General features: G+C 48.3%; 43 non-coding genes across 43 annotated transcripts; 22 read left to right on the forward strand and 21 right to left on the reverse strand.

Moving 5' to 3' along the window:
- Positions 1 to 243: 243 nt before the first annotated feature.
- LOC141311159 (U5 spliceosomal RNA) lies at positions 244 to 359 on the forward strand. Its single transcript, XR_012348623.1, has one exon. It is a non-coding gene; the product is annotated as a U5 spliceosomal RNA (small nuclear RNA).
- A 262-nt stretch (positions 360 to 621) lies between these two features.
- Positions 622 to 693, forward strand: trnag-ucc (transfer RNA glycine (anticodon UCC)). Its single transcript has one exon. It is a non-coding gene; the product is annotated as a tRNA-Gly (tRNA).
- A 103-nt stretch (positions 694 to 796) lies between these two features.
- On the reverse strand, positions 797 to 868 carry trnad-guc (transfer RNA aspartic acid (anticodon GUC)). The gene has a single exon. It is a non-coding gene; the product is annotated as a tRNA-Asp (tRNA).
- Positions 869 to 1272: 404 nt separating this feature from the next.
- LOC141311232 (U5 spliceosomal RNA) lies at positions 1273 to 1387 on the forward strand. Its single transcript, XR_012348697.1, has one exon. It is a non-coding gene; the product is annotated as a U5 spliceosomal RNA (small nuclear RNA).
- Positions 1388 to 2492: 1105 nt separating this feature from the next.
- trnas-cga (transfer RNA serine (anticodon CGA)) lies at positions 2493 to 2574 on the reverse strand. Its single transcript has one exon. It is a non-coding gene; the product is annotated as a tRNA-Ser (tRNA).
- A 251-nt stretch (positions 2575 to 2825) lies between these two features.
- Positions 2826 to 2941, forward strand: LOC141311196 (U5 spliceosomal RNA). Its single transcript, XR_012348661.1, has one exon. It is a non-coding gene; the product is annotated as a U5 spliceosomal RNA (small nuclear RNA).
- Positions 2942 to 3551: 610 nt separating this feature from the next.
- trnak-uuu (transfer RNA lysine (anticodon UUU)) lies at positions 3552 to 3624 on the reverse strand. The gene has a single exon. It is a non-coding gene; the product is annotated as a tRNA-Lys (tRNA).
- Positions 3625 to 4047: 423 nt separating this feature from the next.
- trnas-cga (transfer RNA serine (anticodon CGA)) lies at positions 4048 to 4129 on the reverse strand. Its single transcript has one exon. It is a non-coding gene; the product is annotated as a tRNA-Ser (tRNA).
- Positions 4130 to 4380: 251 nt separating this feature from the next.
- Positions 4381 to 4496, forward strand: LOC141311160 (U5 spliceosomal RNA). Its single transcript, XR_012348624.1, has one exon. It is a non-coding gene; the product is annotated as a U5 spliceosomal RNA (small nuclear RNA).
- Positions 4497 to 4758: 262 nt separating this feature from the next.
- trnag-ucc (transfer RNA glycine (anticodon UCC)) lies at positions 4759 to 4830 on the forward strand. The gene has a single exon. It is a non-coding gene; the product is annotated as a tRNA-Gly (tRNA).
- A 103-nt stretch (positions 4831 to 4933) lies between these two features.
- Positions 4934 to 5005, reverse strand: trnad-guc (transfer RNA aspartic acid (anticodon GUC)). The gene has a single exon. It is a non-coding gene; the product is annotated as a tRNA-Asp (tRNA).
- A 403-nt stretch (positions 5006 to 5408) lies between these two features.
- LOC141311234 (U5 spliceosomal RNA) lies at positions 5409 to 5523 on the forward strand. Its single transcript, XR_012348698.1, has one exon. It is a non-coding gene; the product is annotated as a U5 spliceosomal RNA (small nuclear RNA).
- Positions 5524 to 6133: 610 nt separating this feature from the next.
- trnak-uuu (transfer RNA lysine (anticodon UUU)) lies at positions 6134 to 6206 on the reverse strand. Its single transcript has one exon. It is a non-coding gene; the product is annotated as a tRNA-Lys (tRNA).
- Positions 6207 to 6628: 422 nt separating this feature from the next.
- Positions 6629 to 6710, reverse strand: trnas-cga (transfer RNA serine (anticodon CGA)). The gene has a single exon. It is a non-coding gene; the product is annotated as a tRNA-Ser (tRNA).
- A 251-nt stretch (positions 6711 to 6961) lies between these two features.
- On the forward strand, positions 6962 to 7077 carry LOC141311161 (U5 spliceosomal RNA). Its single transcript, XR_012348625.1, has one exon. It is a non-coding gene; the product is annotated as a U5 spliceosomal RNA (small nuclear RNA).
- Positions 7078 to 7339: 262 nt separating this feature from the next.
- trnag-ucc (transfer RNA glycine (anticodon UCC)) lies at positions 7340 to 7411 on the forward strand. The gene has a single exon. It is a non-coding gene; the product is annotated as a tRNA-Gly (tRNA).
- A 103-nt stretch (positions 7412 to 7514) lies between these two features.
- trnad-guc (transfer RNA aspartic acid (anticodon GUC)) lies at positions 7515 to 7586 on the reverse strand. The gene has a single exon. It is a non-coding gene; the product is annotated as a tRNA-Asp (tRNA).
- Positions 7587 to 7987: 401 nt separating this feature from the next.
- LOC141311280 (U5 spliceosomal RNA) lies at positions 7988 to 8102 on the forward strand. Its single transcript, XR_012348743.1, has one exon. It is a non-coding gene; the product is annotated as a U5 spliceosomal RNA (small nuclear RNA).
- A 1103-nt stretch (positions 8103 to 9205) lies between these two features.
- trnas-cga (transfer RNA serine (anticodon CGA)) lies at positions 9206 to 9287 on the reverse strand. The gene has a single exon. It is a non-coding gene; the product is annotated as a tRNA-Ser (tRNA).
- A 252-nt stretch (positions 9288 to 9539) lies between these two features.
- On the forward strand, positions 9540 to 9654 carry LOC141311275 (U5 spliceosomal RNA). The gene has a single exon (XR_012348739.1). It is a non-coding gene; the product is annotated as a U5 spliceosomal RNA (small nuclear RNA).
- Positions 9655 to 10264: 610 nt separating this feature from the next.
- Positions 10265 to 10337, reverse strand: trnak-uuu (transfer RNA lysine (anticodon UUU)). Its single transcript has one exon. It is a non-coding gene; the product is annotated as a tRNA-Lys (tRNA).
- A 422-nt stretch (positions 10338 to 10759) lies between these two features.
- trnas-cga (transfer RNA serine (anticodon CGA)) lies at positions 10760 to 10841 on the reverse strand. The gene has a single exon. It is a non-coding gene; the product is annotated as a tRNA-Ser (tRNA).
- A 251-nt stretch (positions 10842 to 11092) lies between these two features.
- Positions 11093 to 11208, forward strand: LOC141311162 (U5 spliceosomal RNA). Its single transcript, XR_012348627.1, has one exon. It is a non-coding gene; the product is annotated as a U5 spliceosomal RNA (small nuclear RNA).
- A 262-nt stretch (positions 11209 to 11470) lies between these two features.
- On the forward strand, positions 11471 to 11542 carry trnag-ucc (transfer RNA glycine (anticodon UCC)). Its single transcript has one exon. It is a non-coding gene; the product is annotated as a tRNA-Gly (tRNA).
- A 103-nt stretch (positions 11543 to 11645) lies between these two features.
- On the reverse strand, positions 11646 to 11717 carry trnad-guc (transfer RNA aspartic acid (anticodon GUC)). Its single transcript has one exon. It is a non-coding gene; the product is annotated as a tRNA-Asp (tRNA).
- Positions 11718 to 12121: 404 nt separating this feature from the next.
- Positions 12122 to 12236, forward strand: LOC141311235 (U5 spliceosomal RNA). Its single transcript, XR_012348699.1, has one exon. It is a non-coding gene; the product is annotated as a U5 spliceosomal RNA (small nuclear RNA).
- Positions 12237 to 16146: 3910 nt separating this feature from the next.
- Positions 16147 to 16262, forward strand: LOC141311197 (U5 spliceosomal RNA). The gene has a single exon (XR_012348662.1). It is a non-coding gene; the product is annotated as a U5 spliceosomal RNA (small nuclear RNA).
- A 610-nt stretch (positions 16263 to 16872) lies between these two features.
- Positions 16873 to 16945, reverse strand: trnak-uuu (transfer RNA lysine (anticodon UUU)). The gene has a single exon. It is a non-coding gene; the product is annotated as a tRNA-Lys (tRNA).
- A 423-nt stretch (positions 16946 to 17368) lies between these two features.
- On the reverse strand, positions 17369 to 17450 carry trnas-cga (transfer RNA serine (anticodon CGA)). Its single transcript has one exon. It is a non-coding gene; the product is annotated as a tRNA-Ser (tRNA).
- Positions 17451 to 17701: 251 nt separating this feature from the next.
- On the forward strand, positions 17702 to 17817 carry LOC141311163 (U5 spliceosomal RNA). The gene has a single exon (XR_012348628.1). It is a non-coding gene; the product is annotated as a U5 spliceosomal RNA (small nuclear RNA).
- Positions 17818 to 18079: 262 nt separating this feature from the next.
- trnag-ucc (transfer RNA glycine (anticodon UCC)) lies at positions 18080 to 18151 on the forward strand. Its single transcript has one exon. It is a non-coding gene; the product is annotated as a tRNA-Gly (tRNA).
- Positions 18152 to 18254: 103 nt separating this feature from the next.
- Positions 18255 to 18326, reverse strand: trnad-guc (transfer RNA aspartic acid (anticodon GUC)). Its single transcript has one exon. It is a non-coding gene; the product is annotated as a tRNA-Asp (tRNA).
- A 403-nt stretch (positions 18327 to 18729) lies between these two features.
- LOC141311236 (U5 spliceosomal RNA) lies at positions 18730 to 18844 on the forward strand. The gene has a single exon (XR_012348700.1). It is a non-coding gene; the product is annotated as a U5 spliceosomal RNA (small nuclear RNA).
- A 610-nt stretch (positions 18845 to 19454) lies between these two features.
- trnak-uuu (transfer RNA lysine (anticodon UUU)) lies at positions 19455 to 19527 on the reverse strand. Its single transcript has one exon. It is a non-coding gene; the product is annotated as a tRNA-Lys (tRNA).
- Positions 19528 to 19949: 422 nt separating this feature from the next.
- On the reverse strand, positions 19950 to 20031 carry trnas-cga (transfer RNA serine (anticodon CGA)). The gene has a single exon. It is a non-coding gene; the product is annotated as a tRNA-Ser (tRNA).
- A 251-nt stretch (positions 20032 to 20282) lies between these two features.
- Positions 20283 to 20398, forward strand: LOC141311164 (U5 spliceosomal RNA). Its single transcript, XR_012348629.1, has one exon. It is a non-coding gene; the product is annotated as a U5 spliceosomal RNA (small nuclear RNA).
- A 262-nt stretch (positions 20399 to 20660) lies between these two features.
- trnag-ucc (transfer RNA glycine (anticodon UCC)) lies at positions 20661 to 20732 on the forward strand. Its single transcript has one exon. It is a non-coding gene; the product is annotated as a tRNA-Gly (tRNA).
- Positions 20733 to 20835: 103 nt separating this feature from the next.
- On the reverse strand, positions 20836 to 20907 carry trnad-guc (transfer RNA aspartic acid (anticodon GUC)). The gene has a single exon. It is a non-coding gene; the product is annotated as a tRNA-Asp (tRNA).
- Positions 20908 to 21308: 401 nt separating this feature from the next.
- On the forward strand, positions 21309 to 21423 carry LOC141311281 (U5 spliceosomal RNA). The gene has a single exon (XR_012348744.1). It is a non-coding gene; the product is annotated as a U5 spliceosomal RNA (small nuclear RNA).
- A 1103-nt stretch (positions 21424 to 22526) lies between these two features.
- trnas-cga (transfer RNA serine (anticodon CGA)) lies at positions 22527 to 22608 on the reverse strand. Its single transcript has one exon. It is a non-coding gene; the product is annotated as a tRNA-Ser (tRNA).
- Positions 22609 to 22860: 252 nt separating this feature from the next.
- LOC141311276 (U5 spliceosomal RNA) lies at positions 22861 to 22975 on the forward strand. The gene has a single exon (XR_012348740.1). It is a non-coding gene; the product is annotated as a U5 spliceosomal RNA (small nuclear RNA).
- Positions 22976 to 23585: 610 nt separating this feature from the next.
- trnak-uuu (transfer RNA lysine (anticodon UUU)) lies at positions 23586 to 23658 on the reverse strand. Its single transcript has one exon. It is a non-coding gene; the product is annotated as a tRNA-Lys (tRNA).
- Positions 23659 to 24080: 422 nt separating this feature from the next.
- trnas-cga (transfer RNA serine (anticodon CGA)) lies at positions 24081 to 24162 on the reverse strand. The gene has a single exon. It is a non-coding gene; the product is annotated as a tRNA-Ser (tRNA).
- Between the last annotated feature and the right edge of the window lie 8 nt (positions 24163 to 24170).

A 24170-nucleotide genomic window follows, 5' to 3' on the forward strand; every position in this document is an offset into this window, starting at 1 on the left:
GTGTTTTGCGTGCTTTTTGTTTGGCTAGATGTGGGCAGCATAGGACATCGCGGACAACCTGCACTGCACCCGGATGAAAAATGGAGGTGGCAGAAAGGAGCTCTTCTTTTTTAACTTTTACTCCTCCCATTTACAGTGAGGGGGCCATTAAATTCATGTTGGCAGGTGTCGGCACCCTAGATTACCCTTGGTGAGTGTAGTGGTTTAGCACAGGGAGCGCACAGGCCCAAGGAAATGGAGCCATAGCTCGAGTTTCTCTTCATCAACGCATAAATCTTTCGCCTTTTACTAAAGATTTCCGTGGAGAGGAACATTTGCGAGTGACCTGTATTTTTGGGGGCTCTGCTCACAGCAGAGCTGTACTGGAATGTCAAGAGCAGAATCAAACTGGCCGCCCGCCAACATGCAGTGGAACGAAGCGCGCCTCATCATGGTCTGTGTTTGCGGCCTTTGCGCTTTCTGCGTCGCAACTTCAAATTTCTTTAGCCAGCGTGGAAAGACATCACTCTCTCGTACATGACGGGATCCAAACAAAGATGGCTTCAGCTCCTTTGGCCCTATCAGTGACTCGTGCGCTTCAAGCATTCCTTTCAGAATGCTAAAAGCTAAAATCCACCACCTGCGTTGGTGGTATAGTGGTGAGCATAGCTGCCTTCCAAGCAGTTGACCCGGGTTCGATTCCCGGCCAACGCATTCCTTTTGGCTCCGGCTGACGTTGAAGCAGAATTGCTTCTGTGACCTCTGTCTGCACCAAAAACTTTTGGATGAGTCGTTCAGAAGCAGTAAAAAGCTAGGACTCCCCGTCGGGGAATCGAACCCCGGTCTTCCGCGTGACAGGCGGAGATACTGTCCACTATACTAACGAGGAGCTGCGCTTGCTGGCCTTCGCCCCCAGCCGGCGTGATTTCACCGACACCACCAAAACGAGCCATTACTCCATGAAAAACCAGATCAACCTGCCATGACCTTATTAAGTCTCTCAATATCTTGAATGATACACATTACAGGGGGTCATTATTTGGACCACTTTATTATTTACATTTTTTTTTTTTTTCACTTTTCATACGGGGGGCATGAAAAAAGGGATGACATTGAATTGATTGGGTTTGTGAATATTGGGAGATGGAAGGGACTTTTGTAACTTGTACTCCTCCCATTTGGAGTGACGGTGGTGATGAAAAACATGTTGGCAGGCGTCGGCACCCTAGGTTACCCTTGGTAAGCGTAGTGATTTACCAAAGGGAGCGCACAGGCCCAAGGGATTGGAGCCATAGCTCGAGTTTCTCTTCATCAACGCATAAATCTTTCGCCTTTTACTGAAGATTTCCGTGGACAGAAACATTTCCGAGTGACCTGTATTTTTGGGGGCTCTGCTCACAACAGAGCTATACTAGAGAGTCAAGAGCAGAGTGAATCTGGCCGACTGCCAACATGCAGTGGAACGAAGCGCGCCACGTCGTGGTCTGTGTTTGCAGCCTTTGTGCTTCCTGTGTCGCAACTTCAGATTTCTTTAGCCAGCATGAAAAGACAGCGCTCTCTCGTACATAACGGGATCCAAACCCTGAACGGGCCCAAACAAAGATGGCTTCCGCTCCTTTGGCCCTATCAGTGACTTGTGCACTTTGAGCATTCTTTTCTGACCGGCGAAAGCCAGCGTCCACCGCCTGCGTTGTTGGTATAGTATAACTTGCACTGTACCCAGATGAAAAATGGAGGTGGCAGAATGGAGCTCGGTGTTGTGTTCGCCTGCACAAAAAGCCTGCCGTGACCCGGATTCGAACCGGAGTTGCTGCGGCCACAACGCAGAGTACTAACCGGCCGGGTCTGCTTAAAAAAACTCAGAAGTGCCCCAACCTACAGGTTCACTGGCTTGTTTGCCAAGGGATCTCAAATTTAAGGGTGCCTTCCAAGAAGCAGGGGTCACAGTTCAATTCAACATCTCACATAGCCTTCGTACTCGGTCGTGAGGGGAGGCCTGTAGCAAACTGACAGCTTGTCGCCCGAACAGGGACTTGAACCCTGGACCCTCAGATTAAAAGTCTGATGCTCTACTGACTGAGCTATCCGGGCCGCATTGGGAGAATGACAGCAAACAATGTGCATTCTCTGTCTGCTTAAAGTTTGCGGTACTGCAGGATGAAGGCCACAGACTACTAGGGCTGAGACTGATAGGCTTCTCCTGGCAAGTTTGGAACAGTGACATTGAATGAATGGACTCTTTTCACAACAGTTTGCTAACACTTTTTTGGCCTGGACAGAGAAGTAAATGGTGCTAGATGTTCATAATGAGTAGGCTTCTTTTACACTGTTATATCAGAGCACCTAAAAGCTCTTCCATTGGACTTGGTTCTTTGGAAACACTGCTTGAAAAGAGATGTGGGAAGACCAGTTGTCGTGCAGCAACTGGAGTTAGAGGGGGGAAAAAATCAGCTTCCAGGAAAAGTAGAGAAGGCACAGTTGCTGTCGCAAACAGCCAAGAAGGCAAAGCGCTTCGTAGTCGGCAGGGTTCGAACCTGCGCGGGGAGACCCCAATGGATTTCGAGTCCATCGCCTTAACCTCTCAGCCACGACTACACCTGAGTGTGTTTTGCGTGCTTTTTGGTTGGCTAGATGTGGGCAGCATAGGACATCGCGGACAACCTGCACTGCACCCGGATGAAAAATGGAGGTGGCAGAAAGGAGCTCTTCTTTTTTAACTTTTACTCCTCCCATTTACAGTGAGGGGGCCATTAAATTCATGTTGGCAGGTGTCGGCACCCTAGATTACCCTTGGTGAGTGTAGTGGTTTAGCACAGGGAGCGCACAGGCCCAAGGAAATGGAGCCATAGCTCGAGTTTCTCTTCATCAACGCATAAATCTTTCGCCTTTTACTAAAGATTTCCGTGGAGAGGAACATTTGCGAGTGACCTGTATTTTTGGGGGCTCTGCTCACAACAGAGCGATACTAGAGAGTCAAGAGCAGAGTGAATCTGGCCGACTGCCAACATGCAGTGGAACGAAGCGCGCCGCGTCGTGGTCTGTGTTTGCAGCCTTTGTGCTTCCTGTGTCGCAACTTCAGATTTCTTTAGCCAGCATGAAAAGACAGCGCTCTCTCGTACATAACGGGATCCAAACCCTGAACGGGCCCAGACAAAGATGGCTTCCGCTCCTTTGGCCCTATCAGTGACTTGTGCACTTTGAGCATTCTATTCTGACCGGCGAAAGCCAGCGTCCACCGCCTGCGTTGTTGGTATAGTATAACTTGCACTGTACCCAGATGAAAAATGGAGGTGGCAGAATGGAGCTCGGTGTTGTGTTCGCCTGCACAAAAAGCCTGCCGTGACCCGGATTCGAACCGGAGTTGCTGCGGCCACAACGCAGAGTACTAACCGGCCGGGTCTGCTTAAAAAAACTCAGAAGTGCCCCAACCTACAGGTTCACTGGCTTGTTTGCCAAGGGATCTCAAATTTAAGGGTGCCTTCCAAGAAGTAGGGGTCACAGTTCAATTCAACATCTCACATAGCCTTCGTACTCGGTCGTGAGGGGAGGCCTGTAGCAAACTGACAGTTTGTCGCCCGAACAGGGACTTGAACCCTGGACCCTCAGATTAAAAGTCTGATGCTCTACCGACTGAGCTATCCGGGCCACATTGGGAGCATGACAGCAAACAATGTGCATTCTCTGTCTGCTTAAAGTTTGCGGTACTGCAGGATGAAGGCCACAGACTACTAGGGCTGAGACTGATAGGCTTCTCCTGGCAAGTTTGGAACAGTGACATTGAATGAATGGACTCTTTTCACAACAGTTTGCTAACACTTTTTTGGCCTGGACAGAGAAGTAAATGGTGCTAGAAGTTCATAATGAGTAGGCTTCTTTTACACTGTTATATCAGAGCACCTAAAAGCTCTTCCATTGGACTTGGTTCTTTGGAAACACTGCTTGAAAAGAGATGTGGGAAGACCAGTTGTCGTGCAGCAACTGGAGTTAGAGGGGGGGGAAAAATCAGCTTCCAGGAAAAGCAGAGAAGGCACAGTTGCTGTCGCAAACAGCCAAGAAGGCAAAGCGCTTCGTAGTCGGCAGGGTTCGAACCTGCGCGGGGAGACCCCAATGGATTTCGAGTCCATCGCCTTAACCTCTCAGCCACGACTACACCTGAGGGTGTTTTGCGTGCTTTTTGGTTGGCTAGATGTGGGGAGCATAGGACATCGCGGACAACCTGCACTGCACCCGGATGAAAAATGGAGGTGGCAGAAAGGAGCTCTTCTTTTTTAACTTTTACTCCTCCCATTTACAGTGAGGGGGCCATTAAATTCATGTTGGCAGGTGTCGGCACCCTAGATTACCCTTGGTGAGTGTAGTGGTTTAGCACAGGGAGTGCACAGGCCCAAGGAAATGGAGCCATAGCTCGAGTTTCTCTTCATCAACGCATAAATCTTTCGCCTTTTACTAAAGATTTCCGTGGAGAGGAACATTTGCGAGTGACCTGTATTTTTGGGGGCTCTGCTCACAGCAGAGCTGTACTGGAGTGTCAAGAGCAGAATCAAACTGGCCGCCCGCCAACGTGCAGTGGAACGAAGCGCGCCTCATCATGGTCTGTGTTTGCGGCCTTTGCGCTTTCTGCGTCGCAACTTCAAATTTCTTTAGCCAGCGTGGAAAGACAGCACTCTCTCGTACATGACGGGATCCAAACAAAGATGGCTTCAGCTCCTTTGGCCCTATCAGTGACTCGTGCGCTTCAAGCATTCCTTTCAGAATGCTAAAAGCTAAAATCCACCACCTGCGTTGGTGGTATAGTGGTGAGCATAGCTGCCTTCCAAGCAGTTGACCCGGGTTCGATTCCCGGCCAACGCATTCCTTTTGGCTCCGGCTGACGTTGAAGCAGAATTGCTTCTGTGACCTCTGTCTGCACCAAAAACTTTTGGATGAGTCGTTCAGAAGCAGTAAAAAGCTAGGACTCCCCGTCGGGGAATCGAACCCCGGTCTTCCGCGTGACAGGCGGAGATACTGTCCACTATACTAACGAGGAGCTGCGCTTGCTGGCCTTCGCCCCCAGCCGGCGTGATTTCACCGACACCACCAAAACGAGCCATTACTCCATGAAAAACCAGATCAACCTGCCATGACCTTATTAAGTCTCTCAATATCTTGAATGATACACATTACAGGGGGTCATTATTTGGACCACTTTATTATTTACATTTTTTTTTTTTTCACTTTTCATACGGGGGGCATGAAAAAAGGGATGACATTGAATTGATTGGGTTTGTGAATATTGGGAGATGGAAGGGACTTTTGTAACTTGTACTCCTCCCATTTGGAGTGACGGTGGTGATGAAAAACATGTTGGCAGGCGTCGGCACCCTAGGTTACCCTTGGTAAGCGTAGTGATTTACCAAAGGGAGCGCACAGGCCCAAGGGATTGGAGCCATAGCTCGAGTTTCTCTTCATCAACGCATAAATCTTTCGCCTTTTACTGAAGATTTCCGTGGACAGAAACATTTCCGAGTGACCTGTATTTTTGGGGGCTCTGCTCACAACAGAGCTATACTAGAGAGTCAAGAGCAGAGTGAATCTGGCCGACTGCCAACATGCAGTGGAACGAAGCGCGCCACGTCGTGGTCTGTGTTTGCAGCCTTTGTGCTTCCTGTGTCGCAACTTCAGATTTCTTTAGCCAGCATGAAAAGACAGCGCTCTCTCGTACATAACGGGATCCAAACCCTGAACGGGCCCAAACAAAGATGGCTTCCGCTCCTTTGGCCCTATCAGTGACTTGTGCACTTTGAGCATTCTTTTCTGACCGGCGAAAGCCAGCGTCCACCGCCTGCGTTGTTGGTATAGTATAACTTGCACTGTACCCAGATGAAAAATGGAGGTGGCAGAATGGAGCTCGGTGTTGTGTTCGCCTGCACAAAAAGCCTGCCGTGACCCGGATTCGAACCGGAGTTGCTGCGGCCACAACGCAGAGTACTAACCGGCCGGGTCTGCTTAAAAAAACTCAGAAGTGCCACAACCTACAGGTTCACTGGCTTGTTTGCCAAGGGATCTCAAATTTAAGGGTGCCTTCCAAGAAGCAGGGGTCACAGTTCAATTCAACATCTCACATAGCCTTCGTACTCGGTCGTGAGGGGAGGCCTGTAGCAAACTGACAGCTTGTCGCCCGAACAGGGACTTGAACCCTGGACCCTCAGATTAAAAGTCTGATGCTCTACCGACTGAGCTATCCGGGCCGCATTGGGAGAATGACAGCAAACAATGTGCATTCTCTGTCTGCTTAAAGTTTGCGGTACTGCAGGATGAAGGCCACAGACTACTAGGGCTGAGACTGATAGGCTTCTCCTGGCAAGTTTGGAACAGTGACATTGAATGAATGGACTCTTTTCACAACAGTTTGCTAACACTTTTTTGGCCTGGACAGAGAAGTAAATGGTGCTAGATGTTCATAATGAGTAGGCTTCTTTTACACTGTTATATCAGAGCACCTAAAAGCTCTTCCATTGGACTTGGTTCTTTGGAAACACTGCTTGAAAAGAGATGTGGGAAGACCAGTTGTCGTGCAGCAACTGGAGTTAGAGGGGGGAAAAAATCAGCTTCCAGGAAAAGTAGAGAAGGCACAGTTGCTGTCGCAAACAGCCAAGAAGGCAAAGCGCTTCGTAGTCGGCAGGGTTCGAACCTGCGCGGGGAGACCCCAATGGATTTCGAGTCCATCGCCTTAACCTCTCAGCCACGACTACACCTGAGTGTGTTTTGCGTGCTTTTTGGTTGGCTAGATGTGGGCAGCATAGGACATCGCGGACAACCTGCACTGCACCCGGATGAAAAATGGAGGTGGCAGAAAGGAGCTCTTCTTTTTTAACTTTTACTCCTCCCATTTACAGTGAGGGGGCCATTAAATTCATGTTGGCAGGTGTCGGCACCCTAGATTACCCTTGGTGAGTGTAGTGGTTTAGCACAGGGAGCGCACAGGCCCAAGGAAATGGAGCCATAGCTCGAGTTTCTCTTCATCAACGCATAAATCTTTCGCCTTTTACTAAAGATTTCCGTGGAGAGGAACATTTGCGAGTGACCTGTATTTTTGGGGGCTCTGCTCACAGCAGAGCTGTACTGGAGTGTCAAGAGCAGAATCAAACTGGCCGCCCGCCAACGTGCAGTGGAACGAAGCGCGCCTCATCATGGTCTGTGTTTGCGGCCTTTGCGCTTTCTGCGTCGCAACTTCAAATTTCTTTAGCCAGCGTGGAAAGACAGCACTCTCTCGTACATGACGGGATCCAAACAAAGATGGCTTCAGCTCCTTTGGCCCTATCAGTGACTCGTGCGCTTCAAGCATTCCTTTCAGAATGCTAAAAGCTAAAATCCACCACCTGCGTTGGTGGTATAGTGGTGAGCATAGCTGCCTTCCAAGCAGTTGACCCGGGTTCGATTCCCGGCCAACGCATTCCTTTTGGCTCCGGCTGACGTTGAAGCAGAATTGCTTCTGTGACCTCTGTCTGCACCAAAAACTTTTGGATGAGTCGTTCAGAAGCAGTAAAAAGCTAGGACTCCCCGTCGGGGAATCGAACCCCGGTCTTCCGCGTGACAGGCGGAGATACTGTCCACTATACTAACGAGGAGCTGCGCTTGCTGGCCTTCGCCCCCAGCCGGCGTGATTTCACCGACACCACCAAAACGAGCCATTACTCCATGAAAAACCAGATCAACCTGCCATGACCTTATTAAGTCTCTCAATATCTTGAATGATACACATTACAGGGGGTCATTATTTGGACCACTTTAATATTTACATTTTTTTTTTTCACTTTTCATACGGGGGGCATGAAAAAAGGGATGACATTGACTTGATTGGGTTTGTGAATATTGGGAGATGGAAGGGACTTTTGTAACTTGTACTCCTCCCATTTGGAGTGACGGTGGTGATGAAAAACATGTTGGCAGGCGTCGGCACCCTAGGTTACCCTTGGTAAGCGTAGTGGTTTACCAAAGGGAGCGCACAGGCCCAAGGGATTGGAGCCATAGCTCGAGTTTCTCTTCATCAACGCATAAATCTTTCGCCTTTTACTGAAGATTTCCGTGGACAGAAACATTTCCGAGTGACCTGTATTTTTGAGGGCTCTGCTCACAACAGAGCTATACTAGAGAGTCAAGAGCAGAGTGAATCTGGCCGACTGCCAACATGCAGTGGAACGAAGCGTGCCGCGTCGTGGTCTGTGTTTGCAGCCTTTGTGCTTCCTGTGTCGCAACTTCAGATTTCTTTAGCCAGCATGAAAAGACAGGGCTCTCTCGTACATAACGGGATCCAAACCCTGAACGGGCCCAAACAAAGATGGCTTACGCTCCTTTGGCCCTATCAGTGACTTGTGCACTTTGAGCATTCTTTTCTGACCGCGAAAGCCAGCGTCCACCGCCTGCGTTGTTGGTATAGTATAACTTGCACTGTACCCAGATGAAAAATGGAGGTGGCAGAATGGAGCTCGGTGTTGTGTTCGCCTGCACAAAAAGCCTGCCGTGACCCGGATTCGAACCGGAGTTGCTGCGGCCACAACGCAGAGTACTAACCGGCCGGGTCTGCTTAAAAAAACTCAGAAGTGCCCCAACCTACAGGTTCACTGGCTTGTTTGCCAAGGGATCTCAAATTTAAGGGTGCCTTCCAAGAAGTAGGGGTCACAGTTCAATTCAACATCTCACATAGCCTTCGTACTCGGTCGTGAGGGGAGGCCTGTAGCAAACTGACAGCTTGTCGCCCGAACAGGGACTTGAATCCTGGACCCTCAGATTAAAAGTCTGATGCTCTACCGACTGAGCTATCCGGGCCACGTTGGATGCATGACAGCAAACAATGTGCATTCTCTGTCTGCTTAAAGTTTGCGGTACTGCAGGATGAAGGCCACAGACTACTAGGGCTGAGACTGATAGGCTTCTCCTGGCAAGTTTGGAACAGTGACATTGAATGAATGGACTCTTTTCACAACAGTTTGCTAACACTTTTTTGGCCTGGACAGAGAAGTAAATGGTGCTAGAAGTTCATAATGAGTAGGCTTCTTTTACACTGTTATATCAGAGCACCTAAAAGCTCTTCCATTGGACTTGGTTCTTTGGAAACACTGCTTGAAAAGAGATGTGGGAAGACCAGTTGTCGTGCAGCAACTGGAGTTAGAGGGGGGAAAAATCAGCTTCCAGGAAAAGTAGAGAAGGCACAGTTGCTGTCGCAAACAGCCAAGAAGGCAAAGCGCTTCGTAGTCGGCAGGGTTCGAACCTGCGCGGGGAGACCCCAATGGATTTCGAGTCCATCGCCTTAACCTCTCAGCCACGACTACACCTGAGGGTGTTTTGCATGCTTTTTGGTTGGCTAGATGTGGGCAGCATAGGACATCGCGGACAACCTGCACTGCACCCGGATGAAAAATGGAGGTGGCAGAAAGGAGCTCTTCTTTTTTAACTTTTACCCCTCCCATTTACAGTGAGGGGGCCATTAAATTCATGTTGGCAGGTGTCGGCACCCTAGATTACCCTTGGTGAGTGTAGTGGTTTAGCACAGGACGCGCACAGGCCCAAGGAAATGGAGCCATTGCTCGAGTTTCTCTTCATCAACGCATAAATCTTTCGCCTTTTACTGAAGATTTCCGTGGACAGAAACATTTCCGAGTGACCTGTATTTTTGGGGGCTCTGCTCACAACAGAGCTATACTAGAGAGTCAAGAGCAGAGTGAATATGGCCGACTGCCAACATGCAGTGGAACGAAGCGCGCCGCGTCGTGGTCTGTGTTTGCAGCCTTTGTGCTTCCTGTGTCGCAACTTCAGATTTCTTTAGCCAGCATGAAAAGACAGCGCTCTCTCGTACATAACGGGATCCAAACCCTGAACGGGCCCAGACAAAGATGGCTTCCGCTCCTTTGGCCCTATCAGTGACTTGTGCACTTTGAGCATTCTTTTCTGACCGGCGAAAGCCAGCGTCCACCGCCTGCGTTGTTGGTATAGTATAACTTGCACTGTACCCAGATGAAAAATGGAGGTGGCAGAATGGAGCTCGGTGTTGTGTTCGCCTGCACAAAAAGCCTGCCGTGACCCGGATTCGAACCGGAGTTGCTGCGGCCACAACGCAGAGTACTAACCGGCCGGGACTGCTTAAAAAAACTCAGACGTGCCCCAACCTACAGGTTCACTGGCTTGTTTGCCAAGGGATCTCAAATTTAAGGGTGCCTTCCAAGAAGTAGGGGTCACAGTTCAATTCAACATCTCACATAGCCTTCGTACTCGGTCGTGAGGGGAGGCCTGTAGCAAACTGACAGCTTGTCGCCCGAACAGGGACTTGAACCCTGGACCCTCAGATTAAAAGTCTGATGCTCTACCGACTGAGCTATCCGGGCCGCATTGGGTGCATGACAGCAAACAATGTGCATTCTCTGTCTGCTTAAAGTTTGCGGTACTGCAGGATGAAGGCCACAGACTACTAGGGCTGAGACTGATAGGCTTCTCCTGGCAAGTTTGGAACAGTGACATTGAATGAATGGACTCTTTTCACAACAGTTTGCTAACACTTTTTTGGCCTAGACAGAGAAGTAAATGGTGCTAGAAGTTCATAATGAGTAGGCTTCTTTTACACTGTTATATCAGAGCACCTAAAAGCTCTTCCATTGGACTTGGTTCTTTGGAAACACTGCTTGAAAAGAGATGTGGGAAGACCAGTTGTCGTGCAGCAACTGGAGTTAGAGGGGGGAAAAAGTCAGCTTCCAGGAAAAGTAGAGAAGGCACAGTTGCTGTCGCAAACAGCCAAGAAGGCAAATCGCTTCGTAGTCGGCAGGGTTCGAACCTGCGCGGGGAGACCCCAATGGATTTCGAGTCCATCGCCTTAACCTCTCAGCCACGACTACACCTGAGGGTGTTTTGCGTGCTTTTTGTTTGGCTAGATGTGGGCAGCATAGGACATCGCGGACAACCTGCACTGCACCCGGATGAAAAATGGAGGTGGCAGAAAGGAGCTCTTCTTTTTTAACTTTTACTCCTCCCATTTACAGTGAGGGGGCCATTAAATTCATGTTGGCAGGTGTCGGCACCCTAGATTACCCTTGGTGAGTGTAGTGGTTTAGCACAGGGAGCGCACAGGCCCAAGGAAATGGAGCCATAGCTCGAGTTTCTCTTCATCAACGCATAAATCTTTCGCCTTTTACTAAAGATTTCCGTGGAGAGGAACATTTGCGAGTGACCTGTATTTTTGGGGGCTCTGCTCACAGCAGAGCTGTACTGGAATGTCAAGAGCAGAATCAAACTGGCCGCCCGCCAACATGCAGTGGAACGAAGCGCGCCTCATCATGGTCTGTGTTTGCGGCCTTTGCGCTTTCTGCGTCGCAACTTCAAATTTCTTTAGCCAGCGTGGAAAGACATCACTCTCTCGTACATGACGGGATCCAAACAAAGATGGCTTCAGCTCCTTTGGCCCTATCAGTGACTCGTGCGCTTCAAGCATTCCTTTCAGAATGCTAAAAGCTAAAATCCACCACCTGCGTTGGTGGTATAGTGGTGAGCATAGCTGCCTTCCAAGCAGTTGACCCGGGTTCGATTCCCGGCCAACGCATTCCTTTTGGCTCCGGCTGACGTTGAAGCAGAATTGCTTCTGTGACCTCTGTCTGCACCAAAAACTTTTGGATGAGTCGTTCAGAAGCAGTAAAAAGCTAGGACTCCCCGTCGGGGAATCGAACCCCGGTCTTCCGCGTGACAGGCGGAGATACTGTCCACTATACTAACGAGGAGCTGCGCTTGCTGGCCTTCGCCCCCAGCCGGCGTGATTTCACCGACACCACCAAAACGAGCCATTACTCCATGAAAAACCAGATCAACCTGCCATGACCTTATTAAGTCTCTCAATATCTTGAATGATACACATTACAGGGGGTCATTATTTGGACCACTTTATTATTTACATTTTTTTTTTTTTTCACTTTTCATACGGGGGGCATGAAAAAAGGGATGACATTGAATTGATTGGGTTTGTGAATATTGGGAGATGGAAGGGACTTTTGTAACTTGTACTCCTCCCATTTGGAGTGACGGTGGTGATGAAAAACATGTTGGCAGGCGTCGGCACCCTAGGTTACCCTTGGTAAGCGTAGTGATTTACCAAAGGGAGCGCACAGGCCCAAGGGATTGGAGCCATAGCTCGAGTTTCTCTTCATCAACGCATAAATCTTTCGCCTTTTACTGAAGATTTCCGTGGACAGAAACATTTCCGAGTGACCTGTATTTTTGGGGGCTCTGCTCACAACAGAGCTATACTAGAGAGTCAAGAGCAGAGTGAATCTGGCCGACTGCCAACATGCAGTGGAACGAAGCGCGCCACGTCGTGGTCTGTGTTTGCAGCCTTTGTGCTTCCTGTGTCGCAACTTCAGATTTCTTTAGCCAGCATGAAAAGACAGCGCTCTCTCGTACATAACGGGATCCAAACCCTGAACGGGCCCAAACAAAGATGGCTTCCGCTCCTTTGGCCCTATCAGTGACTTGTGCACTTTGAGCATTCTTTTCTGACCGGCGAAAGCCAGCGTCCACCGCCTGCGTTGTTGGTATAGTATAACTTGCACTGTACCCAGATGAAAAATGGAGGTGGCAGAATGGAGCTCGGTGTTGTGTTCGCCTGCACAAAAAGCCTGCCGTGACCCGGATTCGAACCGGAGTTGCTGCGGCCACAACGCAGAGTACTAACCGGCCGGGTCTGCTTAAAAAAACTCAGAAGTGCCCCAACCTACAGGTTCACTGGCTTGTTTGCCAAGGGATCTCAAATTTAAGGGTGCCTTCCAAGAAGCAGGGGTCACAGTTCAATTCAACATCTCACATAGCCTTCGTACTCGGTCGTGAGGGGAGGCCTGTAGCAAACTGACAGCTTGTCGCCCGAACAGGGACTTGAACCCTGGACCCTCAGATTAAAAGTCTGATGCTCTACTGACTGAGCTATCCGGGCCGCATTGGGAGAATGACAGCAAACAATGTGCATTCTCTGTCTGCTTAAAGTTTGCGGTACTGCAGGATGAAGGCCACAGACTACTAGGGCTGAGACTGATAGGCTTCTCCTGGCAAGTTTGGAACAGTGACATTGAATGAATGGACTCTTTTCACAACAGTTTGCTAACACTTTTTTGGCCTGGACAGAGAAGTAAATGGTGCTAGATGTTCATAATGAGTAGGCTTCTTTTACACTGTTATATCAGAGCACCTAAAAGCTCTTCCATTGGACTTGGTTCTTTGGAAACACTGCTTGAAAAGAGATGTGGGAAGACCAGTTGTCGTGCAGCAACTGGAGTTAGAGGGGGGAAAAAATCAGCTTCCAGGAAAAGTAGAGAAGGCACAGTTGCTGTCGCAAACAGCCAAGAAGGCAAAGCGCTTCGTAGTCGGCAGGGTTCGAACCTGCGCGGGGAGACCCCAATGGATTTCGAGTCCATCGCCTTAACCCTCATGTACTGTTCCGGGTCAATTTGACCCGTTTTGATTTTTGAGTTGTCAGATATACTAGTTAACCTAGGTTTTTCTTTTTAAATTTAGGTGACTTTTCCTCATTTAGTGTCATGAACATGCATGCAAAGTTTCAACACAATGATGTTTTTTGGCATGTCTAAAAAAAAAAATGTTACGTTCGTACTGTTCCCGGGTCAATTTGACCCGCCTATTTTAATGTTCTAGCGCAACTCTACAGACCCAAAAAAGTAGTATTTATTGGTTATATTTTGTTATTTTAGTTTTTTACTAGCCTAAGAAGCCAAAACAAGGAGATTTCCCCCACTTATTTCAATACAGAAAAATATTTTGTCAGCCACAGATGGTAAAAATTAGCTCTCATTTATTTTTGCAATCTGTCTGAAATACCATTAAAACTATGTTGTTTTTCTTGATATTTTGAGTGTTTTTCGCATTTAGGGTCATGAACATGCATGCAAAGTTTCAACATGCCGATGTGTTTTGGCATGTCTAAAAAAAAAAATGTTACGTTCGTACTGTTCCCGGGTCAATTTGACCCACCTATTTTAATGCTCTAAGGCAACTCTACAGACCCAAAATAGTAACATTTCTTGGTTATATTTTGTTATTTTAGTTTTTTACTAGCCTAGGAAGCAAAAAAAAAGGGATTTCCCCCACTTATTTCAATACAGAAAAAATATTTTGTCAGCTACAGATGGTAAAAATGAGCTCTCATTTATTTTTGCAATCTATCTGAAATGCTATTAAAACTATGTTGTTTTTCTTGATATTTTGTGGGTTTTTCTCATTTGGGGTCATGAACATGCATGCAAAGTTTCAACACGCTAATGTGTTGTTAAATGTACATACAGACAAGCCTATACGTTCGTAATGTTTGTGGGTCATTTTGACCCACATAGCCAGCTATTCAAAAGCACCTGTACAGACACAAAATAACATTTGCTCTTCAACTCCAGTCCAAGTGTTTTACTAATTTCAGCTCTAACCCTAACCAAACACACTTAAAAAAGTTAAATCACAGTATTTAGAATTAAGTGTAAATTGCAGAAAGACAAATGAAAAAAAAAAAAAAAGTCAGACAGATAGTATAAAAAACAAAACATTTCTTTGTTTGTTTTTGTTATGTCTTGTTTCACGCTCCTCTGTGAGCATCATTCACTTTTTGCCTAAGTTGGGTCATTTTTTGTTCTGTAGACTAAATTCATAAATTCAAGGAATTACTCAAGACAAGATGAGCACACAGCAAGTGCATGCTTTCTGCATACAAATTTCTTGCACTTCACACACATGGTTCTGGTTTTGCTGTCACGTTTGGGTGGGCATACATCACATCTCTTCCTTTTTTTCCCAACATCTCTGCTCACTTTTTCGTTTTCTGTGGAACTGACTCTGGATCCACCTGCTTGCACTGACTCAACAAAAGCTGAAGCCGCTGGAGATCGAGGTGGACAGGTGCGTCTCTGGATCTCAGGCGTGATGAGAGCTCTTCCCAGCTCTTCCAGGAACACCCGACGTTTGTATGCTGACACGTCCAGGATGTTGTAGAAGACGACCAAAGGCCAACGGACAGTCTTGCGCTGACAGCTGAAGGAGTATGTAACTGGGCCTGAAGCCAAAGGTGGAGTCGACAACTTGGACAGAGTTCAATCCTCCTTCAGCTGTCAGCGCAAGACTGTCCGTTGGCCTTTGGTCATCTTCTACAACATCCTGGACGTGTCAGCATTCAAACGTTGGAAGTGGAAGAGCTGGGAAGAGCTCTCATCACGCCTGAGATCCAGAGACGCACCTGTCCACCTCGATCTCCAGCGGCTTCAGCTTTTGTTGAGTCAGTGCAAGCTGGTGGATCCAGAGTCAGTTCCACAGAAAACGAAGAAGTGAGCAGAGATGTTGGGAAAAAAAGGAAGAGATGTGATGTGTGCCCATCCAAACGTGACAGCAAAACCAGAACCATGTGTGTGAAGTGCAAGAAATTTGTATGCAGAAAGCATGCACTTGCTGTGTGCTCATCTTGTCTTGAGTAATTCCTTGAATTTATTAATTTAGTCTACAGAACAAAAAATGACCCAACTTAGGCAAAAAGTGAACGTTTTTTTCATTATACAGCAATATTAAATTGTTCAGTTCTGATGTTTTGAGCAGCAAATGCAAAACAACAAAAACAAGTTAAAACAAACCAGCAAAAAAAGTCAGCATACTTTGTATTTTCAAAATTTGTCAAAACAAAACTGTAAAAAAAAAAAAAAAGAAATAAAAATGTTTTGGAAACATATTCATACATCATATGTTCCATTTGATGAGTATTCATATAAAAAAGTTTACTGTTAGTACCTGAGTCTTTGTTGTTTTCATAGTGTGATTTTTGGCAAATTGTATTGAATCCAGTTAGGGTCAATTTGACCCAGACCGTACAGGAAGTAACTGAAATCGAACAGTACATGAGGGTTAACCTCTCAGCCACGACTACACCTGAGTGTGTTTTGCGTGCTTTTTGGTTGGCTAGATGTGGGCAGCATAGGACATCGCGGACAACCTGCACTGCACCCGGATGAAAAATGGAGGTGGCAGAAAGGAGCTCTTCTTTTTTAACTTTTACTCCTCCCATTTACAGTGAGGGGGCCATTAAATTCATGTTGGCAGGTGTCGGCACCCTAGATTACCCTTGGTGAGTGTAGTGGTTTAGCACAGGGAGCGCACAGGCCCAAGGAAATGGAGCCATAGCTCGAGTTTCTCTTCATCAACGCATAAATCTTTCGCCTTTTACTAAAGATTTCCGTGGAGAGGAACATTTGCGAGTGACCTGTATTTTTGGGGGCTCTGCTCACAACAGAGCGATACTAGAGAGTCAAGAGCAGAGTGAATCTGGCCGACTGCCAACATGCAGTGGAACGAAGCGCGCCGCGTCGTGGTCTGTGTTTGCAGCCTTTGTGCTTCCTGTGTCGCAACTTCAGATTTCTTTAGCCAGCATGAAAAGACAGCGCTCTCTCGTACATAACGGGATCCAAACCCTGAACGGGCCCAGACAAAGATGGCTTCCGCTCCTTTGGCCCTATCAGTGACTTGTGCACTTTGAGCATTCTATTCTGACCGGCGAAAGCCAGCGTCCACCGCCTGCGTTGTTGGTATAGTATAACTTGCACTGTACCCAGATGAAAAATGGAGGTGGCAGAATGGAGCTCGGTGTTGTGTTCGCCTGCACAAAAAGCCTGCCGTGACCCGGATTCGAACCGGAGTTGCTGCGGCCACAACGCAGAGTACTAACCGGCCGGGTCTGCTTAAAAAAACTCAGAAGTGCCCCAACCTACAGGTTCACTGGCTTGTTTGCCAAGGGATCTCAAATTTAAGGGTGCCTTCCAAGAAGTAGGGGTCACAGTTCAATTCAACATCTCACATAGCCTTCGTACTCGGTCGTGAGGGGAGGCCTGTAGCAAACTGACAGTTTGTCGCCCGAACAGGGACTTGAACCCTGGACCCTCAGATTAAAAGTCTGATGCTCTACCGACTGAGCTATCCGGGCCACATTGGGAGCATGACAGCAAACAATGTGCATTCTCTGTCTGCTTAAAGTTTGCGGTACTGCAGGATGAAGGCCACAGACTACTAGGGCTGAGACTGATAGGCTTCTCCTGGCAAGTTTGGAACAGTGACATTGAATGAATGGACTCTTTTCACAACAGTTTGCTAACACTTTTTTGGCCTGGACAGAGAAGTAAATGGTGCTAGAAGTTCATAATGAGTAGGCTTCTTTTACACTGTTATATCAGAGCACCTAAAAGCTCTTCCATTGGACTTGGTTCTTTGGAAACACTGCTTGAAAAGAGATGTGGGAAGACCAGTTGTCGTGCAGCAACTGGAGTTAGAGGGGGGGGAAAAATCAGCTTCCAGGAAAAGCAGAGAAGGCACAGTTGCTGTCGCAAACAGCCAAGAAGGCAAAGCGCTTCGTAGTCGGCAGGGTTCGAACCTGCGCGGGGAGACCCCAATGGATTTCGAGTCCATCGCCTTAACCTCTCAGCCACGACTACACCTGAGGGTGTTTTGCGTGCTTTTTGGTTGGCTAGATGTGGGGAGCATAGGACATCGCGGACAACCTGCACTGCACCCGGATGAAAAATGGAGGTGGCAGAAAGGAGCTCTTCTTTTTTAACTTTTACTCCTCCCATTTACAGTGAGGGGGCCATTAAATTCATGTTGGCAGGTGTCGGCACCCTAGATTACCCTTGGTGAGTGTAGTGGTTTAGCACAGGGAGTGCACAGGCCCAAGGAAATGGAGCCATAGCTCGAGTTTCTCTTCATCAACGCATAAATCTTTCGCCTTTTACTAAAGATTTCCGTGGAGAGGAACATTTGCGAGTGACCTGTATTTTTGGGGGCTCTGCTCACAGCAGAGCTGTACTGGAGTGTCAAGAGCAGAATCAAACTGGCCGCCCGCCAACGTGCAGTGGAACGAAGCGCGCCTCATCATGGTCTGTGTTTGCGGCCTTTGCGCTTTCTGCGTCGCAACTTCAAATTTCTTTAGCCAGCGTGGAAAGACAGCACTCTCTCGTACATGACGGGATCCAAACAAAGATGGCTTCAGCTCCTTTGGCCCTATCAGTGACTCGTGCGCTTCAAGCATTCCTTTCAGAATGCTAAAAGCTAAAATCCACCACCTGCGTTGGTGGTATAGTGGTGAGCATAGCTGCCTTCCAAGCAGTTGACCCGGGTTCGATTCCCGGCCAACGCATTCCTTTTGGCTCCGGCTGACGTTGAAGCAGAATTGCTTCTGTGACCTCTGTCTGCACCAAAAACTTTTGGATGAGTCGTTCAGAAGCAGTAAAAAGCTAGGACTCCCCGTCGGGGAATCGAACCCCGGTCTTCCGCGTGACAGGCGGAGATACTGTCCACTATACTAACGAGGAGCTGCGCTTGCTGGCCTTCGCCCCCAGCCGGCGTGATTTCACCGACACCACCAAAACGAGCCATTACTCCATGAAAAACCAGATCAACCTGCCATGACCTTATTAAGTCTCTCAATATCTTGAATGATACACATTACAGGGGGTCATTATTTGGACCACTTTATTATTTACATTTTTTTTTTTTTCACTTTTCATACGGGGGGCATGAAAAAAGGGATGACATTGAATTGATTGGGTTTGTGAATATTGGGAGATGGAAGGGACTTTTGTAACTTGTACTCCTCCCATTTGGAGTGACGGTGGTGATGAAAAACATGTTGGCAGGCGTCGGCACCCTAGGTTACCCTTGGTAAGCGTAGTGATTTACCAAAGGGAGCGCACAGGCCCAAGGGATTGGAGCCATAGCTCGAGTTTCTCTTCATCAACGCATAAATCTTTCGCCTTTTACTGAAGATTTCCGTGGACAGAAACATTTCCGAGTGACCTGTATTTTTGGGGGCTCTGCTCACAACAGAGCTATACTAGAGAGTCAAGAGCAGAGTGAATCTGGCCGACTGCCAACATGCAGTGGAACGAAGCGCGCCACGTCGTGGTCTGTGTTTGCAGCCTTTGTGCTTCCTGTGTCGCAACTTCAGATTTCTTTAGCCAGCATGAAAAGACAGCGCTCTCTCGTACATAACGGGATCCAAACCCTGAACGGGCCCAAACAAAGATGGCTTCCGCTCCTTTGGCCCTATCAGTGACTTGTGCACTTTGAGCATTCTTTTCTGACCGGCGAAAGCCAGCGTCCACCGCCTGCGTTGTTGGTATAGTATAACTTGCACTGTACCCAGATGAAAAATGGAGGTGGCAGAATGGAGCTCGGTGTTGTGTTCGCCTGCACAAAAAGCCTGCCGTGACCCGGATTCGAACCGGAGTTGCTGCGGCCACAACGCAGAGTACTAACCGGCCGGGTCTGCTTAAAAAAACTCAGAAGTGCCACAACCTACAGGTTCACTGGCTTGTTTGCCAAGGGATCTCAAATTTAAGGGTGCCTTCCAAGAAGCAGGGGTCACAGTTCAATTCAACATCTCACATAGCCTTCGTACTCGGTCGTGAGGGGAGGCCTGTAGCAAACTGACAGCTTGTCGCCCGAACAGGGACTTGAACCCTGGACCCTCAGATTAAAAGTCTGATGCTCTACCGACTGAGCTATCCGGGCCGCATTGGGAGAATGACAGCAAACAATGTGCATTCTCTGTCTGCTTAAAGTTTGCGGTACTGCAGGATGAAGGCCACAGACTACTAGGGCTGAGACTGATAGGCTTCTCCTGGCAAGTTTGGAACAGTGACATTGAATGAATGGACTCTTTTCACAACAGTTTGCTAACACTTTTTTGGCCTGGACAGAGAAGTAAATGGTGCTAGATGTTCATAATGAGTAGGCTTCTTTTACACTGTTATATCAGAGCACCTAAAAGCTCTTCCATTGGACTTGGTTCTTTGGAAACACTGCTTGAAAAGAGATGTGGGAAGACCAGTTGTCGTGCAGCAACTGGAGTTAGAGGGGGGAAAAAATCAGCTTCCAGGAAAAGTAGAGAAGGCACAGTTGCTGTCGCAAACAGCCAAGAAGGCAAAGCGCTTCGTAGTCGGCAGGGTTCGAACCTGCGCGGGGAGACCCCAATGGATTTCGAGTCCATCGCCTTAACCTCTCAGCCACGACTACACCTGAGTGTGTTTTGCGTGCTTTTTGGTTGGCTAGATGTGGGCAGCATAGGACATCGCGGACAACCTGCACTGCACCCGGATGAAAAATGGAGGTGGCAGAAAGGAGCTCTTCTTTTTTAACTTTTACTCCTCCCATTTACAGTGAGGGGGCCATTAAATTCATGTTGGCAGGTGTCGGCACCCTAGATTACCCTTGGTGAGTGTAGTGGTTTAGCACAGGGAGCGCACAGGCCCAAGGAAATGGAGCCATAGCTCGAGTTTCTCTTCATCAACGCATAAATCTTTCGCCTTTTACTAAAGATTTCCGTGGAGAGGAACATTTGCGAGTGACCTGTATTTTTGGGGGCTCTGCTCACAGCAGAGCTGTACTGGAGTGTCAAGAGCAGAATCAAACTGGCCGCCCGCCAACGTGCAGTGGAACGAAGCGCGCCTCATCATGGTCTGTGTTTGCGGCCTTTGCGCTTTCTGCGTCGCAACTTCAAATTTCTTTAGCCAGCGTGGAAAGACAGCACTCTCTCGTACATGACGGGATCCAAACAAAGATGGCTTCAGCTCCTTTGGCCCTATCAGTGACTCGTGCGCTTCAAGCATTCCTTTCAGAATGCTAAAAGCTAAAATCCACCACCTGCGTTGGTGGTATAGTGGTGAGCATAGCTGCCTTCCAAGCAGTTGACCCGGGTTCGATTCCCGGCCAACGCATTCCTTTTGGCTCCGGCTGACGTTGAAGCAGAATTGCTTCTGTGACCTCTGTCTGCACCAAAAACTTTTGGATGAGTCGTTCAGAAGCAGTAAAAAGCTAGGACTCCCCGTCGGGGAATCGAACCCCGGTCTTCCGCGTGACAGGCGGAGATACTGTCCACTATACTAACGAGGAGCTGCGCTTGCTGGCCTTCGCCCCCAGCCGGCGTGATTTCACCGACACCACCAAAACGAGCCATTACTCCATGAAAAACCAGATCAACCTGCCATGACCTTATTAAGTCTCTCAATATCTTGAATGATACACATTACAGGGGGTCATTATTTGGACCACTTTAATATTTACATTTTTTTTTTTCACTTTTCATACGGGGGGCATGAAAAAAGGGATGACATTGACTTGATTGGGTTTGTGAATATTGGGAGATGGAAGGGACTTTTGTAACTTGTACTCCTCCCATTTGGAGTGACGGTGGTGATGAAAAACATGTTGGCAGGCGTCGGCACCCTAGGTTACCCTTGGTAAGCGTAGTGGTTTACCAAAGGGAGCGCACAGGCCCAAGGGATTGGAGCCATAGCTCGAGTTTCTCTTCATCAACGCATAAATCTTTCGCCTTTTACTGAAGATTTCCGTGGACAGAAACATTTCCGAGTGACCTGTATTTTTGAGGGCTCTGCTCACAACAGAGCTATACTAGAGAGTCAAGAGCAGAGTGAATCTGGCCGACTGCCAACATGCAGTGGAACGAAGCGTGCCGCGTCGTGGTCTGTGTTTGCAGCCTTTGTGCTTCCTGTGTCGCAACTTCAGATTTCTTTAGCCAGCATGAAAAGACAGGGCTCTCTCGTACATAACGGGATCCAAACCCTGAACGGGCCCAAACAAAGATGGCTTACGCTCCTTTGGCCCTATCAGTGACTTGTGCACTTTGAGCATTCTTTTCTGACCGCGAAAGCCAGCGTCCACCGCCTGCGTTGTTGGTATAGTATAACTTGCACTGTACCCAGATGAAAAATGGAGGTGGCAGAATGGAGCTCGGTGTTGTGTTCGCCTGCACAAAAAGCCTGCCGTGACCCGGATTCGAACCGGAGTTGCTGCGGCCACAACGCAGAGTACTAACCGGCCGGGTCTGCTTAAAAAAACTCAGAAGTGCCCCAACCTACAGGTTCACTGGCTTGTTTGCCAAGGGATCTCAAATTTAAGGGTGCCTTCCAAGAAGTAGGGGTCACAGTTCAATTCAACATCTCACATAGCCTTCGTACTCGGTCGTGAGGGGAGGCCTGTAGCAAACTGACAGCTTGTCGCCCGAACAGGGACTTGAATCCTGGACCCTCAGATTAAAAGTCTGATGCTCTACCGACTGAGCTATCCGGGCCACGTTGGATGCATGACAGCAAACAATGTGCATTCTCTGTCTGCTTAAAGTTTGCGGTACTGCAGGATGAAGGCCACAGACTACTAGGGCTGAGACTGATAGGCTTCTCCTGGCAAGTTTGGAACAGTGACATTGAATGAATGGACTCTTTTCACAACAGTTTGCTAACACTTTTTTGGCCTGGACAGAGAAGTAAATGGTGCTAGAAGTTCATAATGAGTAGGCTTCTTTTACACTGTTATATCAGAGCACCTAAAAGCTCTTCCATTGGACTTGGTTCTTTGGAAACACTGCTTGAAAAGAGATGTGGGAAGACCAGTTGTCGTGCAGCAACTGGAGTTAGAGGGGGGAAAAATCAGCTTCCAGGAAAAGTAGAGAAGGCACAGTTGCTGTCGCAAACAGCCAAGAAGGCAAAGCGCTTCGTAGTCGGCAGGGTTCGAACCTGCGCGGGGAGACCCCAATGGATTTCGAGTCCATCGCCTTAACCTCTCAGCCACGACTACACCTGAGGGTGTTTTGCATGCTTTTTGGTTGGCTAGATGTGGGCAGCATAGGACATCGCGGACAACCTGCACTGCACCCGGATGAAAAATGGAGGTGGCAGAAAGGAGCTCTTCTTTTTTAACTTTTACCCCTCCCATTTACAGTGAGGGGGCCATTAAATTCATGTTGGCAGGTGTCGGCACCCTAGATTACCCTTGGTGAGTGTAGTGGTTTAGCACAGGACGCGCACAGGCCCAAGGAAATGGAGCCATTGCTCGAGTTTCTCTTCATCAACGCATAAATCTTTCGCCTTTTACTGAAGATTTCCGTGGACAGAAACATTTCCGAGTGACCTGTATTTTTGGGGGCTCTGCTCACAACAGAGCTATACTAGAGAGTCAAGAGCAGAGTGAATATGGCCGACTGCCAACATGCAGTGGAACGAAGCGCGCCGCGTCGTGGTCTGTGTTTGCAGCCTTTGTGCTTCCTGTGTCGCAACTTCAGATTTCTTTAGCCAGCATGAAAAGACAGCGCTCTCTCGTACATAACGGGATCCAAACCCTGAACGGGCCCAGACAAAGATGGCTTCCGCTCCTTTGGCCCTATCAGTGACTTGTGCACTTTGAGCATTCTTTTCTGACCGGCGAAAGCCAGCGTCCACCGCCTGCGTTGTTGGTATAGTATAACTTGCACTGTACCCAGATGAAAAATGGAGGTGGCAGAATGGAGCTCGGTGTTGTGTTCGCCTGCACAAAAAGCCTGCCGTGACCCGGATTCGAACCGGAGTTGCTGCGGCCACAACGCAGAGTACTAACCGGCCGGGACTGCTTAAAAAAACTCAGACGTGCCCCAACCTACAGGTTCACTGGCTTGTTTGCCAAGGGATCTCAAATTTAAGGGTGCCTTCCAAGAAGTAGGGGTCACAGTTCAATTCAACATCTCACATAGCCTTCGTACTCGGTCGTGAGGGGAGGCCTGTAGCAAACTGACAGCTTGTCGCCCGAACAGGGACTTGAACCCTGGACCCTCAGATTAAAAGTCTGATGCTCTACCGACTGAGCTATCCGGGCCGCATTGGGTGCATGACAGCAAACAATGTGCATTCTCTGTCTGCTTAAAGTTTGCGGTACTGCAGGATGAAGGCCACAGACTACTAGGGCTGAGACTGATAGGCTTCTCCTGGCAAGTTTGGAACAGTGACATTGAATGAATGGACTCTTTTCACAACAGTTTGCTAACACTTTTTTGGCCTAGACAGAGAAGTAAATGGTGCTAGAAGTTCATAATGAGTAGGCTTCTTTTACACTGTTATATCAGAGCACCTAAAAGCTCTTCCATTGGACTTGGTTCTTTGGAAACACTGCTTGAAAAGAGATGTGGGAAGACCAGTTGTCGTGCAGCAACTGGAGTTAGAGGGGGGAAAAAGTCAGCTTCCAGGAAAAGTAGAGAAGGCACAGTTGCTGTCGCAAACAGCCAAGAAGGCAAATCGCTTCGTAGTCGGCAGGGTTCGAACCTGCGCGGGGAGACCCCAATGGATTTCGAGTCCATCGCCTTAACCTCTCAGCCACGACTACACCTGAGG

This window comes from Garra rufa, unplaced genomic scaffold (assembly GCF_049309525.1).
Source record: "Garra rufa unplaced genomic scaffold, GarRuf1.0 hap1_unplaced_003, whole genome shotgun sequence".
NCBI lineage: Eukaryota > Metazoa > Chordata > Actinopteri > Cypriniformes > Cyprinidae > Garra > Garra rufa.